Source organism: Pelophylax lessonae (assembly GCF_965119305.1).
Source record: "Pelophylax lessonae genome assembly, chromosome: 7".
In the NCBI taxonomy this organism is placed as follows: domain Eukaryota; kingdom Metazoa; phylum Chordata; class Amphibia; order Anura; family Ranidae; genus Pelophylax; species Pelophylax lessonae.
Window position 1 is genome coordinate 59,294,117 of NC_138774.1, and position 16,735 is coordinate 59,310,851.

Below are 16,735 nucleotides of genomic sequence, written 5' to 3' on the forward strand. Positions count from 1 at the left end.
AATTGGCAGCACAGTGGGGGAGATCGGTAGGATGGAGGGGTAATTGGCAGCACAGTGGGGAGATCGGTGGGATGAAGGTGTAATTGGCAGTGGGGAGATCAGTGGGATGGAGGGGTAATTGGCATTTGGCAGCACAGTGGGGGAGATCGGTGGGATGGAGGGGTAATTGGCATTTGGCAGCACAGTGGGGGAGATCGGTGGGATGGAGGGGTAATTGGCAGCACAGTGGGGGAGATCGGTGGGATGCAGGGGTAATTGGCAGCACAGTGGGGAGATCGGTGGGATGGAGGGGTAATTGGCAGCACAGTGGGGAGATCGGTGGGATGGAGGGGTAATTGGCAGCACAGTGGGGAGATCGGTGGGATGGAGGGGTAATTGGCAGTGGGGAGATCGGTGGGATGGAGGGGTAATTGGCCGCACAGTGGGGAGATCGGTGGGATGGAGGGGTAATTGGCAGCACAGTGGGGAGATCGGTGGGATGGAGGGGTAATAGCACAGTGGGGAGATCGGTGGGATGGAGGGGTAATTGGCAGTGGGGAGATCGGTAGGATGGAGGGGTAATTGGCAGCACAGTGGGGAGATCGGTGGGATGGAGGGGTAATTGGCAGTAGGGAGATCGGTGGGATGGAGGGGTAATTGGCAGCACAGTGGGGAGATCGGTGGGATGGAGGGGTAATAGCACAGTGGGGAGATCGGTGGGATGGAGGGGTAATTGGCAGTGGGGAGATCGGTAGGATGGAGGGGTAATTGGCAGCACAGTGGGGAGATCGGTGGGATGGAGGGGTAATTGGCAGCACAGTGGGGGAGATCGGTGGGATGGAGGGGTAATTGGCAGTGGGGAGATCGGTAGGATGGAGGGGTAATGGTACAGTGGGGAGATCGGTAGGATGGAGGAGTAATTGGCAGCACAGTGGGGAGATCGGTGGGATGGAGGGGTAATTGGCAGTGGGGAGATCAGTGGGATGGAGGGGTAATTGGCATTTGGCAGCACAGTGGGGGAGATCGGTGGGATGGAGGGGTAATTGGCAGCACAGTGGGGGAGATCGGTGGGATGGAGGGGTAATTGGCAGCACAGTGGGGAGATCGGTGGGATGGAGGGGTAATAGCACAGTGGGGAGATCGGTGGGATGGAGGGGTAATTGGCAGTGGGGAGATCGGTAGGATGGAGAGGTAATTGGCAGCACAGTGGGGAGATCGGTGGGATGGAGGGGTAATTGGCAGCACAGTGGGGGAGATCGTGGGATGGAAGGGTAATTGGCAGTGGGGAGATCGGTAGGATGGAGGGGTAATGGTACAGTGGGGAGATCGGTAGGATGGAGGGGTAATTGGCAGCACAGTGGGGAGATCGGTGGGATGGAGGGGTAATTGGCAGTGGGGAGATCAGTGGGATGGAGGGGTAATTGGCATTTGGCAGCACAGTGGGGGAGATCGGTGGGATGGAGGGGTAATTGGCAGCACAGTGGGGGAGATCGGTGGGATGCAGGGGTAATTGACAGCACAGTGGGGAGATCGGTGGGATGGAGGGGTAGTTGGCAGCACAGTGGGGAGATCGGTGGGATGGAGGGGTAATTGGCAGTGGGGAGATCGGTGGGATGGAGGGGTAATTGGCAGCACAGTGGGGAGATCGGTGGGATGGAGGGGTAATTGGCATCACAGTGGGGAGATCGGTGGGATGGAGGGGTAATTGGCAGTGGGGAGATCGGTGGGATGGAGGGGTAATTGGCAGCACAGTGGGGAGATCGGTGGGATGGAGGGGTAATTGGCAGCACAGTGGGGAGATCGGTGGGATGGAGGGGTAATAGCACAGTGGGGAGATTGGTGGGATGGAGGGGTAATTGGCAGTGGGGAGATCGGTAGGATGGAGGGGTAATTGGCAGCACAGTGGGGAGATCGGTGGGATGGAGGGGTAATTGGCAGCACAGTGGGGGAGATCGGTGGGATGGAGGGGTAATTGGCAGTGGGGAGATCGGTAGGATGGAGGGGTAATGGTACAGTGGGGAGATCGATGGGATGGAGGGGTAATTGGCAGCACAGTGGGGGAGATCGGTAGGATGGAGGGGTAATTGGCAGCACAGTGGGGGAGATCGGTAGGATGGAGGGGTAATTGGCAGCACAGTGGGGAGATCGGTGGGATGGAGGGGTAATTGGCAGTGGGGAGATCAGTGGGATGGAGGGGTAATTGGCATTTGGCAGCACAGTGGGGGAGATCGGTGGGATGGAGGGGTAATTGGCAGCACAGTGGGGGAGATCGGTGGGATGCAGGGGTAATTGGCAGCACAGTGGGGAGATTGGTGGGATGGAGGGGTAATTGGCAGCACAGTGGGGGAGATCGTGGGATGGAGGGGTAATTGGCAGTGGGGGAGATCGGTGGGATGGAGGGGTAATTGGCAGCACAGTGGGGAGATCGGTGGGATGGAGGGGTAATTGGCAGCACAGTGGGGAGATCGGTGGGATGGAGGGGTCATTGGCAGCACAGTGGGGAGATCAGTGGGATGGAGGGGTAATTGGCAGCACAGTGGGGAGATCGGTGGGATGGAGGGGTAATTGGCAGTGGGGGAGATCGGTGGGATGGAGGGGTAATTGGCAGCACAGTGGGGGAGATCGGTGGGATGGAGTGGTAATTGGCAGTGGGGGAGATCGGTGGGATGGAGGGGTAATTGGCAGCACAGTGGGGAGATCGGTGGGATGGAGGGGTAATTGGCAGCACAGTGGGGAGATCGGTGGGATGGAGGGGTAATTGGCAGCACAGTGGGGAGATCGGTAGGATGGAGGGGTAATTGGCAGCACAGTGGGGAGATCGGTGGGATGGAGGGGTAATTGGCAGCACAGTGGGGAGATCGGTGGGATGGAGGGGTAATTGGCAGCACAGTGGGGGAGATCGGTGGGATGGAGGGGTAATTGGCAGCACAGTGGGGAGATCGGTGGGATGGAGGGGTAATTGGCAGCACAGTGGGGGAGATCGGTAGGATGGAGGGGTAATTTGCAGCACAGTGGGGAGATTGGTGGGATGGAGGGGTAATTGGCAGCACAGTGGGGAGATCGGTGGGATGGAGGGGTAATTGGCAGCACAGTGGGGGAGATCGGTGGGATGGAGGGGTAATTGGCAGCACAGTGGGGAGATCGGTGGAATGGAGGGGTAATTGGCAGTGGGGAGATCAGTGGGATGGAGGGGTAATTGGCATTTGGCAGCACAGTGGGGGAGATCGTGGGTTGGAGGGGTAATTGGCAGCACAGTGGGGGAGATCGGTGGGATGCAGGGGTATTTGGCAGCACAATGGGGAGATCGGTGGGATGGAGGGGTAATTGGCAGCACAGTGGGGGAGATTGGTGGGATGCAGGGGTAATTGGCAGCACAGTGGGGAGATCGGTGGGATGGAGGGGTAATTGGCAGCACAGTGGGGAGATCGGTGGGATGGAGGGGTAATTGGCAGCACAGTGGGGGAGATCGGTGGGATGCAGGGGTATTTGGCAGCACAATGGGGAGATCGGTGGGATGGAGGGGTAATTGGCAGCACAGTGGGGGAGATTGGTGGGATGCAGGGGTAATTGGCAGCACAGTGGGGAGATCGGTGGGATGGAGGGGTAATTGGCAGCACAGTGGGGAGATCGGTGGGATGGAGGGGTAATTGGCAGCACAGTGGGGAGATCGGTGGGATGGAGGGGTAATTGGCAGCACAGTGGGGAGATTGGTGGGATGGAGGGGTAATTGGCAGCACAGTGGGGGAGATCGGTGGGATGGAGGGGTAATTGGCAGCACAGTGGGGAGATCGGTGGGATGGAGGGGTAATTGGCAGCACAGTGGGGAGATTGGTGGGATGGAGGGGTAATTGGCAGCACAGTGGGGGAGATCGGTGGGATGGAGGGGTAATTGGCAGCACAGTGGGGAGATCGGTGGGATGGAGGGGTAATTGGCAGCACAGTGGGGAGATCGGTGGGATGGAGGGGTAATTGGCAGCACAGTGGGGGAGATCGGTGGGATGGAGGGGTAATTGGCAGCACAGTGGGGGAGATCGGTGGGATGGAGGGGTAATTGGCAGCACAGTGGGGAGATCGGTGGGATGGAGGGGTAATTGGCAGCACAGTGGGGAGATCGGTGGGATGGAGGGGTAATTGGCAGCACAGTGGGGAGATCGGTGGGATGGAGGGGTAATTGGCAGCACAGTGGGGAGATCGGTGGGATGGAGGGGTAATTGGCAGCACAGTGGGGAGATCGGTGGGATGTAGGGGTAATTGGCAGCACAGTGGGGAGATCGGTGGGATGGAGGGGTAATTGGCAGCACAGTGGGGGAGATCGGTGGGATGGAGGGGTAATTGGCAGCACAGTGGGGGAGATCGGTGGGATGGAGGGGTAATAGCACAGTAGGGAGATCGGTGGGATGGAGGGGTAATAGCACAGTGGGGGAGATCGGTGGGATGGAGGGGTAATTGGCAGCACAGTGGGGAGATCGTGGGATGGAGGGGTAATTGGCAGCACAGTGGGGGGAGATCGTGGGATGGAGGGGTAATTGGCAGCACAGTGGGGAGATCGGTGGGATGGAGGGGTAAGAGGCAGAACAGTGGGGGAGATCGGTGGGATGGAGGGGTAATTGGCAGCACAGTGGGGAGATCGGTGGGATGGAGGGGCAATTGGCAACACAGTGGGGAGATCGTGGGATGGAGATATTGGCAGCACAGTGGGGGAGATTGGTGGGATGGAGGGGTAATTGGCAGCACAGTGGGGAGATCGGTGGGATGGAGGGGTAATTGGCAGTGGGGAGATCAGTGGGATGGAGGGGTAATTGGCATTTGGCAGCACAGTGGGGGAGATCGGTGGGATGGAGGGGTAAATGGCAGCACAGTGGGGGAGATCGGTGGGATGCAGGGGTAATTGGCAGCACAGTGGGGAGATCGGTGGGATGGAGGGGTAATTGGCAGCACAGTGGGGAGATCGGTGGGATGGAGGGGTAATTGGCAGCACAGTGGGGAGATCGGTGGGATGGAGGGGTAATTGGCAGTGGGAAGATCGGTGGGATGGAGGGGAAATTGGCAGCACAGTGGGGAGATCGGTGGGATGGAGGGGTAATTGGCAGCACAGTGGGGAGATCGGTGGGATGGAGGGGTAATAGCACAGTGGGGAGATCGGTGGGATGGAGGGGTAATTGGCAGTGGGGAGATCGGTAGGATGGAGGGGTAATTGGCAGCACAGTGGGGAGATCAGTGGGATGGAGGGGTAATTGGCAGCACAGTGGGGGAGATCGGTGGGATGGAGGGGTAATTGGCAGTGGGGAGATCGGTAGGATGGAGGGGTAATGGTACAGTGGGGAGATCGGTAGGATGGAGGGGTAATTGGCAGCACAGTGGGGAGATTGGTGGGATGGAGGGGTAATTGGCAGTGGGGAGATCAGTGGGATGGAGGGGTAATTGGCATTTGGCAGCACAGTGGGGGAGATCGGTGGGATGGAGGGGTAATTGGCAGCACAGTGGGGGAGATCGGTGGGATGCAGGGGTAATTGGCAGCACAGTGGGGAGATTGGTGGGATGGAGGGGTAATTGGCAGTGGGGAGATCAGTGGGATGGAGGGGTAATTGGCATTTGGCAGCACAGTGGGGGAGATCGGTGGGATGGAGGGGTAATTGGCAGCACAGTGGGGAGATCGGTGGGATGGAGGGGTAATTGGCAGTGGGGAGATCGGTGGGATGGAGGGGTAATTGGCAGCACAGTGGGGAGATCGGTGGGATGGAGGGGTAATTGGCAGCACAGTGGGGAGATCGGTGGGATGGAAAGGTAATAGCACAGTGGGGAGATCGGTGGGATGGAGGGGTAATTGGCAGTGGGGAGATCGGTAGGATGGAGGGGTAATTGGCAGCACAGTGGGGAGATCGGTGGGATGGAGGGGTAATTGGCAGCACAGTGGGGGAGATCGGTGGGATGGAGGGGTAATTGGCAGTGGGGAGATTGGTGGGATGGAGGGGTAATGGTACAGTGGGGAGATCGGTGGGATGGAGGGGTAATTGGCAGCACAGTGGGGGAGATCGGTAGGATGGAGGGGTAATTGGCAGCACAGTGGGGGAGATCGGTAGGATGGAGGGGTAATTGGCAGCACAGTGGGGAGATCGGTGGGATGAAGGTGTAATTGGCAGTGGGGAGATCAGTGGGATGGAGGGGTAATTGGCATTTGGCAGCACAGTGGGGGAGATCGGTGGGATGGAGGGGTAATTGGCATTTGGCAGCACAGTGGGGGAGATCGGTGGGATGGAGGGGTAATTGGCAGCACAGTGGGGGAGATCGGTGGGATGCAGGGGTAATTGGCAGCACAGTGGGGAGATCGGTGGGATGGAGGGGTAATTGGCAGCACAGTGGGGAGATCGGTGGGATGGAGGGGTAATTGGCAGCACAGTGGGGAGATCGGTGGGATGGAGGGGTAATTGGCAGTGGGGAGATCGGTGGGATGGAGGGGTAATTGGCCGCACAGTGGGGAGATCGGTGGGATGGAGGGGTAATTGGCAGCACAGTGGGGAGATCGGTGGGATGGAGGGGTAATAGCACAGTGGGGAGATCGGTGGGATGGAGGGGTAATTGGCAGTGGGGAGATCGGTAGGATGGAGGGGTAATTGGCAGCACAGTGGGGAGATCGGTGGGATGGAGGGGTAATTGGCAGTAGGGAGATCGGTGGGATGGAGGGGTAATTGGCAGCACAGTGGGGAGATCGGTGGGATGGAGGGGTAATAGCACAGTGGGGAGATCGGTGGGATGGAGGGGTAATTGGCAGTGGGGAGATTGGTAGGATGGAGGGGTAATTGGCAGCACAGTGGGGAGATCGGTGGGATGGAGGGGTAATTGGCAGCACAGTGGGGAGATCGGTGGGATGGAGGGTAATTGGCAGTGGGGAGATCGGTAGGATGGAGGGGTAATGGTACAGTGGGGAGATCGGTAGGATGGAGGAGTAATTGGCAGCACAGTGGGGAGATCGGTGGGATGGAGGGGTAATTGGCAGTGGGGAGATCAGTGGGATGGAGGGGTAATTGGCATTTGGCAGCACAGTGGGGGAGATCGGTGGGATGGAGGGGTAATTGGCAGCACAGTGGGGGAGATCGGTGGGATGGAGGGGTAATTGGCAGCACAGTGGGGAGATCGGTGGGATGGAGGGGTAATAGCACAGTGGGGAGATCGGTGGGATGGAGGGGTAATTGGCAGTGGGGAGATCGGTAGGATGGAGAGGTAATTGGCAGCACAGTGGGGAGATCGGTGGGATGGAGGGGTAATTGGCAGCACAGTGGGGGAGATCGTGGGATGGAAGGGTAATTGGCAGTGGGGAGATCGGTAGGATGGAGGGGTAATGGTACAGTGGGGAGATCGGTAGGATGGAGGGGTAATTGGCAGCACAGTGGGGAGATCGGTGGGATGGAGGGGTAATTGGCAGTGGGGAGATCAGTGGGATGGAGGGGTAATTGGCATTTGGCAGCACAGTGGGGGAGATCGGTGGGATGGAGGGGTAATTGGCAGCACAGTGGGGGAGATCGGTGGGATGCAGGGGTAATTGACAGCACAGTGGGGAGATCGGTGGGATGGAGGGGTAGTTGGCAGCACAGTGGGGAGATCGGTGGGATGGAGGGGTAATTGGCAGTGGGGAGATCGGTGGGATGGAGGGGTAATTGGCAGCACAGTGGGGAGATCGGTGGGATGGAGGGGTAATTGGCATCACAGTGGGGAGATCGGTGGGATGGAGGGGTAATTGGCAGTGGGGAGATCGGTGGGATGGAGGGGTAATTGGCAGCACAGTGGGGAGATCGGTGGGATGGAGGGGTAATTGGCAGCACAGTGGGGAGATCGGTGGGATGGAGGGGTAATAGCACAGTGGGGAGATTGGTGGGATGGAGGGGTAATTGGCAGTGGGGAGATCGGTAGGATGGAGGGGTAATTGGCAGCACAGTGGGGAGATCGGTGGGATGGAGGGGTAATTGGCAGCACAGTGGGGGAGATCGGTGGGATGGAGGGGTAATTGGCAGTGGGGAGATCGGTAGGATGGAGGGGTAATGGTACAGTGGGGAGATCGATGGGATGGAGGGGTAATTGGCAGCACAGTGGGGGAGATCGGTAGGATGGAGGGGTAATTGGCAGCACAGTGGGGGAGATCGGTAGGATGGAGGGGTAATTGGCAGCACAGTGGGGAGATCGGTGGGATGGAGGGGTAATTGGCAGTGGGGAGATCAGTGGGATGGAGGGGTAATTGGCATTTGGCAGCACAGTGGGGGAGATCGGTGGGATGGAGGGGTAATTGGCAGCACAGTGGGGGAGATCGGTGGGATGCAGGGGTAATTGGCAGCACAGTGGGGAGATTGGTGGGATGGAGGGGTAATTGGCAGCACAGTGGGGGAGATCGTGGGATGGAGGGGTAATTGGCAGTGGGGGAGATCGGTGGGATGGAGGGGTAATTGGCAGCACAGTGGGGAGATCGGTGGGATGGAGGGGTAATTGGCAGCACAGTGGGGAGATCGGTGGGATGGAGAGGTCATTGGCAGCACAGTGGGGAGATCAGTGGGATGGAGGGGTAATTGGCAGCACAGTGGGGAGATCGGTGGGATGGAGGGGTAATTGGCAGTGGGGGAGATCGGTGGGATGGAGGGGTAATTGGCAGCACAGTGGGGGAGATCGGTGGGATGGAGTGGTAATTGGCAGTGGGGGAGATCGGTGGGATGGAGGGGTAATTGGCAGCACAGTGGGGAGATCGGTGGGATGGAGGGGTAATTGGCAGCACAGTGGGGAGATCGGTGGGATGGAGGGGTAATTGGCAGCACAGTGGGGAGATCGGTAGGATGGAGGGGTAATTGGCAGCACAGTGGGGGAGATCGGTGGGATGGAGGGGTAATTGGCAGCACAGTGGGGAGATCGGTGGGATGGAGGGGTAATTGGCAGCACAGTGGGGGAGATCTGTGGGATGGAGGGGTAATTGGCAGCACAGTGGGGAGATCGGTGGGATGGAGGGGTAATTGGCAGCACAGTGGGGAGATCGGTGGGATGGAGGGGGTAATTGGCAGCACAGTGGGGAGATCGGTGGGATGGAGGGGTAATTGGCAGCACAGTGGGGAGATCGGTGGGATGGAGGGGTAATTGGCAGCACAGTGGGGGAGATCGGTGGGATGGAGGGGTAATTGGCAGCACAGTGGGGGAGATCGGTGGGATGGAGGGGTAATTGGCAGCACAGTGGGGAGATCGGTGGAATGGAGGGGGTAATTGGCAGTGGGGAGATCAGTGGGATGGAGGGGTAATTGGCATTTGGCAGCACAGTGGGGGAGATCGTGGGTTGGAGGGGTAATTGGCAGCACAGTGGGGGAGATTGGTGGGATGGAGGGGTAATTGGCAGCACAGTGGGGAGATCGGTGGGATGGAGGGGTAATTGGCAGCACAGTGGGGAGATCGGTGGGATGGAGGGGTAATTGGCAGCACAGTGGGGAGATTGGTGGGATGGAGGGGTAATTGGCAGCACAGTGGGGGAGATCGGTGGGATGGAGGGGTAATTGGCAGTGGGGAGATCGGTTGTCTATGTAGATCGGGATGAGTCGGATCGGTGACAGCGGTAGTGTGGGGAGTCGGGAGTCGGGACTCGGGAAGGGGGGGGGGGGGAGGGAGTCGGGACTCGGGAAGGGGGGGGAGGAGGATCCCCATTCCCTCCCGGTGTGGCGGACAGGTAGAGGGTCAGGGCAGTGTCGGGGAGGAGAGGGGGGCGGGGAAGGGTGGGGAGATGGAAGAAGCGTCACGGTCGGAGGGTGGAGAGACTCCAGGCACACAGACACTGCAGTGACAGAGCACAGGGAGACTCCCAGACACTGCAGGGGAACCACAGGAGCTGACAATCTACACTGCAAGGTGAGTGCGGGGGGTGGGGGTGAGTGAACTGTCTGTCCGTTCCTGCACGTGTTTTCAGGCGACCTCCATGCCCCGTGTATGGGGAGGGCATCGCCTGCCACCCCACAACTTCATCTTCCGACTATCAGTGGAGAAATCGATAACGACCCGCACGATGCGGCACCCCCATACACTGTACAATGTCTGTATACTCCCTGCACAGTTCCTTCATACTATCCTGTTGCTGCAATAGTACCCCCCCCCCCCATACACTGCTCATCATATCCCCATTACTCCTTCTGACCCCCATTCCTGCATACAACTCCTCTATACTGAACTAATTATCCCTATATATACTTCTGACCCCCCCATTCCTGTATACTATCCTTCCCCAATATTGGTAACCCCCATACTATCTACTTAATCTCTTTATACCCGTGACCCCCCTCAATTCCTGTATACTGTCTCACCCCAATATTAGGAACCCCCATACTCTCTACTTAATGTCTTTTATACTCCTGACACCCCCCTCCCCCCTCAATTTCTGTATACTGTCCTTCCCCACTATTAGGAACCCCCTTACTATTTTTATTATGTCCTTATACTCCTGACCCCTCCAAATTCCTTTATACTGTCTCACCCCAATATTAGGAACCCCCATATTCTCTACTTAATGTCTTTATACTCCTGACACCCCCCCCCCTAATTCCTGTATACTGTCTCACCCCAATTTTAGGTACCCCCATACTCTCTACTTAATGTCTTTATACTTCTAACCCCCCCCCCCCCTCAATTTCTGTATACTGTCCTGCCCCAGTATTAGGAACCCCCTTACTATTTTTATTATGTCTTAATTCTCTTGGACCCCCCCCCCCCCCCAGTTCCTGTATACTGTCCTACCGCAATATTATGAGGAACCCCCAAACTCTCTACTAAGTGTCTTTATTCTCCTGACCCCCCCCCCCCCAGTTCCTGTATACTGTTGTAACCCAGTGCTAGGAACCCCCATACTCTCTTTATACTCCTGACCCCCCCCCAATTCCTTTATACTGTCCTATCCCAGTATTAGGAACCCCCATACACTCAATGTCTTTATGCTCCTGACACCCCCCCCCCCCCTAAATTCCTGTATAGTGCTGTGACCCAGTACTAGGAACCCCTCCTTATTATGCCTTTATACTCCTGACCCCCCCCCCCACCCATTCCTGTATACTGTCCTACCCCATTATTAAGAACCTCCATGTGCTACTTATTATGTCTTTATACTCCTGACCCCCCCCCCCGATTCCAGTATACTGGACTTCCCCAGTATTAGGAACCCCTGTATTCTATTTATTATGTCTTTATACTTCTGACACCCCCCCCCCCAATTCCTATATAGTGTCTTACTCCAATATTTAGAACACCCATATTCTACTTACTATGTCTTTATACTCCTACCCCAGCCCCCCCCCCCAATTCCTGTATACTCCATACACCCCCTCCATTCCTGTATACTATTAGATTCCTCCACTAGTTACCCCTTACTGCTTTTATTATGTCTGTATACTCCCGCCGACACCCCCAGCTCCCCTGTATACTGTCCTATCCCTGCACTACGGATCCACATACTCTTTATGATGTTTATATACTCCTGACCCCCCCCCCCCCTCCCCATTCCTGTATCCTGTCCTACCCCCGTGACCCCCATACATTATTTATTATAGATCAGTACTATATTCCCAATCTTATCTTTCAGCAATTCCTATACACCCCCCTCCAATGAATCCTATACAGCACTTAGATACTGTACTTAAATACTTTCGTTATGCTCTTACTCTTTTGTAATGGTCGCTGTTTTATATACCTGATTGTGCGCCCCCCCCCACTCCCCACCAGAATTGCTCCTGCATACTATCCTACTCCTGCACCAGCGACCCCCCCCCATGTCTGTGTAAGTGTATCACAATTGGAACTACTGACCCCCTACTGCCATCCTCATATGTTAGACATCTCTTATACCCCCCCCCCCCATTATAGGTCATTATATCTGTACACCCCACTTCCAACTTCACTGTTACCCCCTCCCAGCTCTTCTATGTCATCCTTTTCCTGAGCTTGTCACCCCCCCCCCCTCTAATTACTGGTCTGGTATATGTCCTTACACCATCATCCTACTGACCCTGCGTCCTCTAGTCTGCCCATACCGTTCACTAATTCCATAGACTCTGAGCAGCGATCCCGCACTTCTCCTGTGACTACACAGCTCTTCAACCTATATCCTCCTCGTCCTGCACCAGTTACGTCCCGTATACTCATCTGTATATCTCTCGTCTCCTGATATGCCCCCCCCCCCCCCCTCCGAACCTATCTATACAGTTTGTGTATGCTAGCATTTTTCCTTCAGTAGTTACCCCTATAAATTCTTAATTATGGCTTGTGCCTCCCCGTTCCTTTCATACTATTCTGTTCCTGCACTAGTTACCCTTATGTTCTTTATTATGTCTTATTATTATACTCCTGGTCATTCTCGGCTGATTCCTATATTGATCTTCTATACTATCCTATTCGTACACTAGTTACACCTATACAGTCCTTTTTTATGCCTATATACTTTTGGTCCTGCTTCTCCCATGCCTATATGGATTCTGCATACTATACTATTCCTGTACTATTTACCCCATACATTCTTTATTTTGCCTTTATACTCCTGATTTTTCACCATGTGTGCTGGGATGGCTTTTGTGTACTATACTATTCCTGTACTATTTACCCCTATACGTTCTTTTTTTTTTTGCCTTTATACTCCTGATCCCACACCCGGCATGCTGGGATGGCTTTTGTATACTATACTATTCCTGTGCTATTTACCCCTATTCGCTCTTTATTTTGCCTTTATACTCCTGATCCTAGACCCTGCATGCTGGGATGACTTTTGTGTACCATACTATTCCTGTACTATTTACCCCTATATGTTCTTTTTTTTTTTTTTTGCCTTTATACTCCTGATCCCACACCCGGCATGCTGGAATGGCTTTTGTGTACTATACTATTCCTGTGCTATTAACCCCTATACGTTCTTTATTTTGCCTTTATACTCCTGATCCTACACCCTGTATGCTGGGATGGCTTTTGTATACTATACTATTCCTGCACTAGGTACCTCTATATGTTCTTTATTATGTCTTAATAATCCTGGTCCTGTACACCCTGTGCCTATATGACTGATATATGTAGTATTATATTCCTGCACTAGCTACCCCTATACATTCTTCATTACGTCTTTATACTCCTGACCCCACACCCTGCCTGCCTTTATGGCTTTTGCATACTATCCTATTCCTGCACTAGTTACCCTGTAGGTACTCAATAATCCTGGTTCTGCACATTCTATGCCTACATGCTTTTGTATACTATTATACAACGGCACTAATTACCCCTATACACTACTTATTACGTCGTTATACACCTGACCACACACCTTGCATGTGTTTGTCTTTTGCATACTATCCTATTCTTGCACTAGGTACCCCTGTACGTACCTAATAATCCTGGTTTTCACACCCCGTGCCTATATGGCTCTTGTATACTATTCTATTCCTGCATTAGTTACCCCTATACATTCTTTATTACTCCTGATCCTGCACCCTGTATGCTTATATGACTTTTGTATACTATCCTATTCCAGTACTAGTTACCCCTATACAGTAGATTCTTTATTATTATTTCTTTATGCTTTTGGTCCTGCTTCCCCAATGCCTATACAGCTCTTGTATACTATTCTATCCCTGTACTAGTTACCACTAAATGTTCTATATTATGTCTTTTTACTCCTGTTCCTATTCCTTCATTATTTCTATACAGTGCTTGTATATTATAGAGGCACTTATTGCCACTATTTGTTCTTTATTATGTTTTTATACCCTGTATTCTATTCCTCCTTTATTTCTATACAGCGCTTGTATACTATAGAGGCACTTATTGTCACTATTTGTTCTTTATTGTGTTTTTATACCCTGTATTCTATTCCTCCCTTATTTCTATACAGCGCCTGTCTACTATAGAGGCAGTAATTGCCACTATTTGTTCTTTATTATGTTTTTATACCCTGCATTTTATCCCCCCCCCCTTTTTCTATACAGTGCTTCTATAGTGGCACTAATTGCCACTATATGTTATTTTTTATGTTTTTTACCCTGCATTCTTTTCCCCCTTTATTTTCTATACTGCTCTCGTATGCTTTTCTGTTCCCTATATGAATTCCCCTATACACAGATAATTACAAATCATTAAACCCGCGCTCTGCTACCTTTGTCCTCTAACTCACCTAGAAGAAGCAACAAGCCTGCAAAAGCCACAGCGTTCCACCTAAACTCCCATCAGCCGTGTATTGTCCTTCAGCAAGGCAGTACATTGTTTCTGCTGTTCCAGCTGCACTCAGTTCTTCAATGGGAAGTGAATGGATGTCATTGCTGACCCGCAGCTCCCCTTTTCTACTTCCAGCTTCTGACATTTGTAGAGCAATTCTTTTCTCTGTTTTTCTTCCGTCATCCCACATATAGCAGCCATCCGATTTCTGGGATCAGTCCAGGACATCCATTCTCAGTCAGGGCTCTGTGGACCCCTAGGGTTCCTCCAGAGGTTACTAAGGGATCCTTGAGCTGTGATCTTCCATTTGATGGTGCCGCCATAGTTCTTTGGCTGAAGGAATGACAACAATGATTGTTTCAGCTTTCTGTAATGGTGGCATTCTCACCCCTACTGTAGGATGGGCATTCTTCCCACTGATCCCCAATGTAAGGAGCATTTTTCCCACTGATCCCCAATGTAAGGAGTATTCCTCCTACTAACCCCCACTGTAGTATGGGCATTCTTCCCACTGTCCATCAATATAATGGGCATTCTTCCCACTGTCCATCAATATAATGGGCATTCTTCCCACTGACCATCAATATAATGGGCATTCTTCCCACTGTCCATCAATATAATGGGCATTCTTCCCACTGATCCCCGATGTGAGGGAGCATTCTTCACACTGACCTACAATGTAAGGAGTATTTTTCCCACCGATCCCCAATATAAGGGTAATTTTCCCACTCACCCCTAATGTATTGAGCATTCTTCCCACTGATCACCAATGTAAGGAGCATTCTTCCCACTGACCATCAATGTAAGGAGTATTCTTCCTACTAACCCCCAATGTATGAAAACATTCTTCCTGCAGACCACCAATGTAAGAGGCATTCTTTCCACTGAACCCCAATGTAGGGAGAATTCTTCCCACTGACCCCCAATGTAAGGAGCATTCTTCCCACTGACCACCAATGTAAGGAGCATTCTTCCCACTAACCACCAATGTAAGGAGCATTCTTCCCACTGACCCCCAATGTAAGGAGCATTCTTCCCACTCACCCCCAATGTAAGGAGCATTCTTCCCACTGACCACCAATGTAAGGAGCATTCTTCCCACTTACCCCCAATGTAAGGAGCTTTCTTCCTAATGACCCCCAATTTAAGGAGTATTCTTCCCACTGACCATCAATGTAAAGAACATATTACCCACTGACCCCCAATGTAAGGAACATTTTTCCCACTGACCACCAATGTAAGGAGCATTCTTCCCACTCACCCCCAATGTAAGGAGCATTCTTCCCACTCACCCCCAATGTAAGGAGCATTCTTCCCACTCACCCCCAATGTAAGGAGCATTCTTCCTACTGACCCCCAATGTAAGGGACATTCTTCCCACTGACCCCCAATGTATGGATCATTCTTCTCACTCACCCCCAATGTAAGGAGCATTCTTCCTACTGACCCCCAATGTAAGGGGAGTGCAATTGATGAATTGATTTGAAAATGATTTCAACGTTTCCTCTGGGTTGAAAAACTCAGAGAGGTCAAGGACATGTCCTTGGAAATGTCCAATTTATTGATTTTTTTTTTTTTTTTTTTATTAGTACTGCTTTTAAAATGCATAAAAATGGTAATATGACAAAAAAACAAAAACAATCACATTTGAGTCTCTGCACGTCTCTTGTTCGTGACGAGCTTCGAAACACCTACTCAGCACAAAAGTGTTCCCGGAGTTTACCTTAAAGTGAGAGTTACCCTCCGCTCTGCACACAGCTAATTGTAAGCCAATTCCTATTGTTATCCCTGTCATCCGGCTTAGTTGGGACCGCGGATTCACACTTGTGCTTCTATATTTCCATGCGTTTATTAGCACATTTTTACACGCATTGATGCACGGTTTTGATGCCTGGAATGTGTTTTTGTTTTGGCCAATGAAAGTAAAATCCAAGTGTGGGGTAGGGGCTTGGGAGCTTCAACGTAATTCAGCCTTGACACTCATGTTGTCACACGCATCCCTATGAGTTTATTTATTTTTTTTTCAAAATGATTACATTTGACATCTTGAAAAATACGCCCATACTTATGCGTTTTAAAACGCAACGTAAAAGTGTTGGCAGTTATGCTGCGCACAGTGTTTTCTGTGATACATGTCAAGAGGCTAAATTATGCAGCAGCAGCTGTGACTCCCAGGTGCCACAACAGGCGATTTTTACTCTGTAGGGCCGTACATCCTAATGCATGGCCTTGTGCAAGAGCCCGTAAGTGGCACTAAGCTATCCTTAGTCTACTAAAATAATCAATACACATCCACTACTTAATGTCCCTCTAATCTATTTTTCATCAAATCATTTCTTATTGTTTTTTTGCCTCCTTGTAATGTCTGCTATGAGCTCCCGAACTTCTCTCACCCCCCCCCCCCCCCCCCCCCAATCATGCTGTAGTCATGTGTAGATCTCCATGCACACTACAAATCCCATAGGCCATCATGGAAGTGAGCAAGAGAAGCTGGCTAAGGTCCTACATGCAGTGGGACCATGGAGAACGAACGTAGCCACCCTCTAAAAGGATCTCAGCAGCAGGA

The 16,735-nt window shown here is 52.8% G+C and overlaps 1 protein-coding gene across 2 annotated transcripts in view; it reads left to right on the forward strand.

The window, feature by feature from the left end:
- Positions 1–16,735, forward strand: part of LOC309560910 (regulator of G-protein signaling 3-like) — a 254,393-nt gene that overhangs the window by 24,022 nt on the left and 213,636 nt on the right. The window contains exon 1 of one of the 2 annotated variants that reach the window (XM_082264599.1): positions 9,720–9,843. The exons of the other annotated variant lie outside the window; for it this stretch is intronic. The gene's annotated coding sequence lies outside the window, so the exon portion shown is untranslated. Of the gene's footprint in view, positions 1–9,719; positions 9,844–16,735 lie in introns of those variants that run through there. 2 annotated transcript variants of the gene reach the window in all.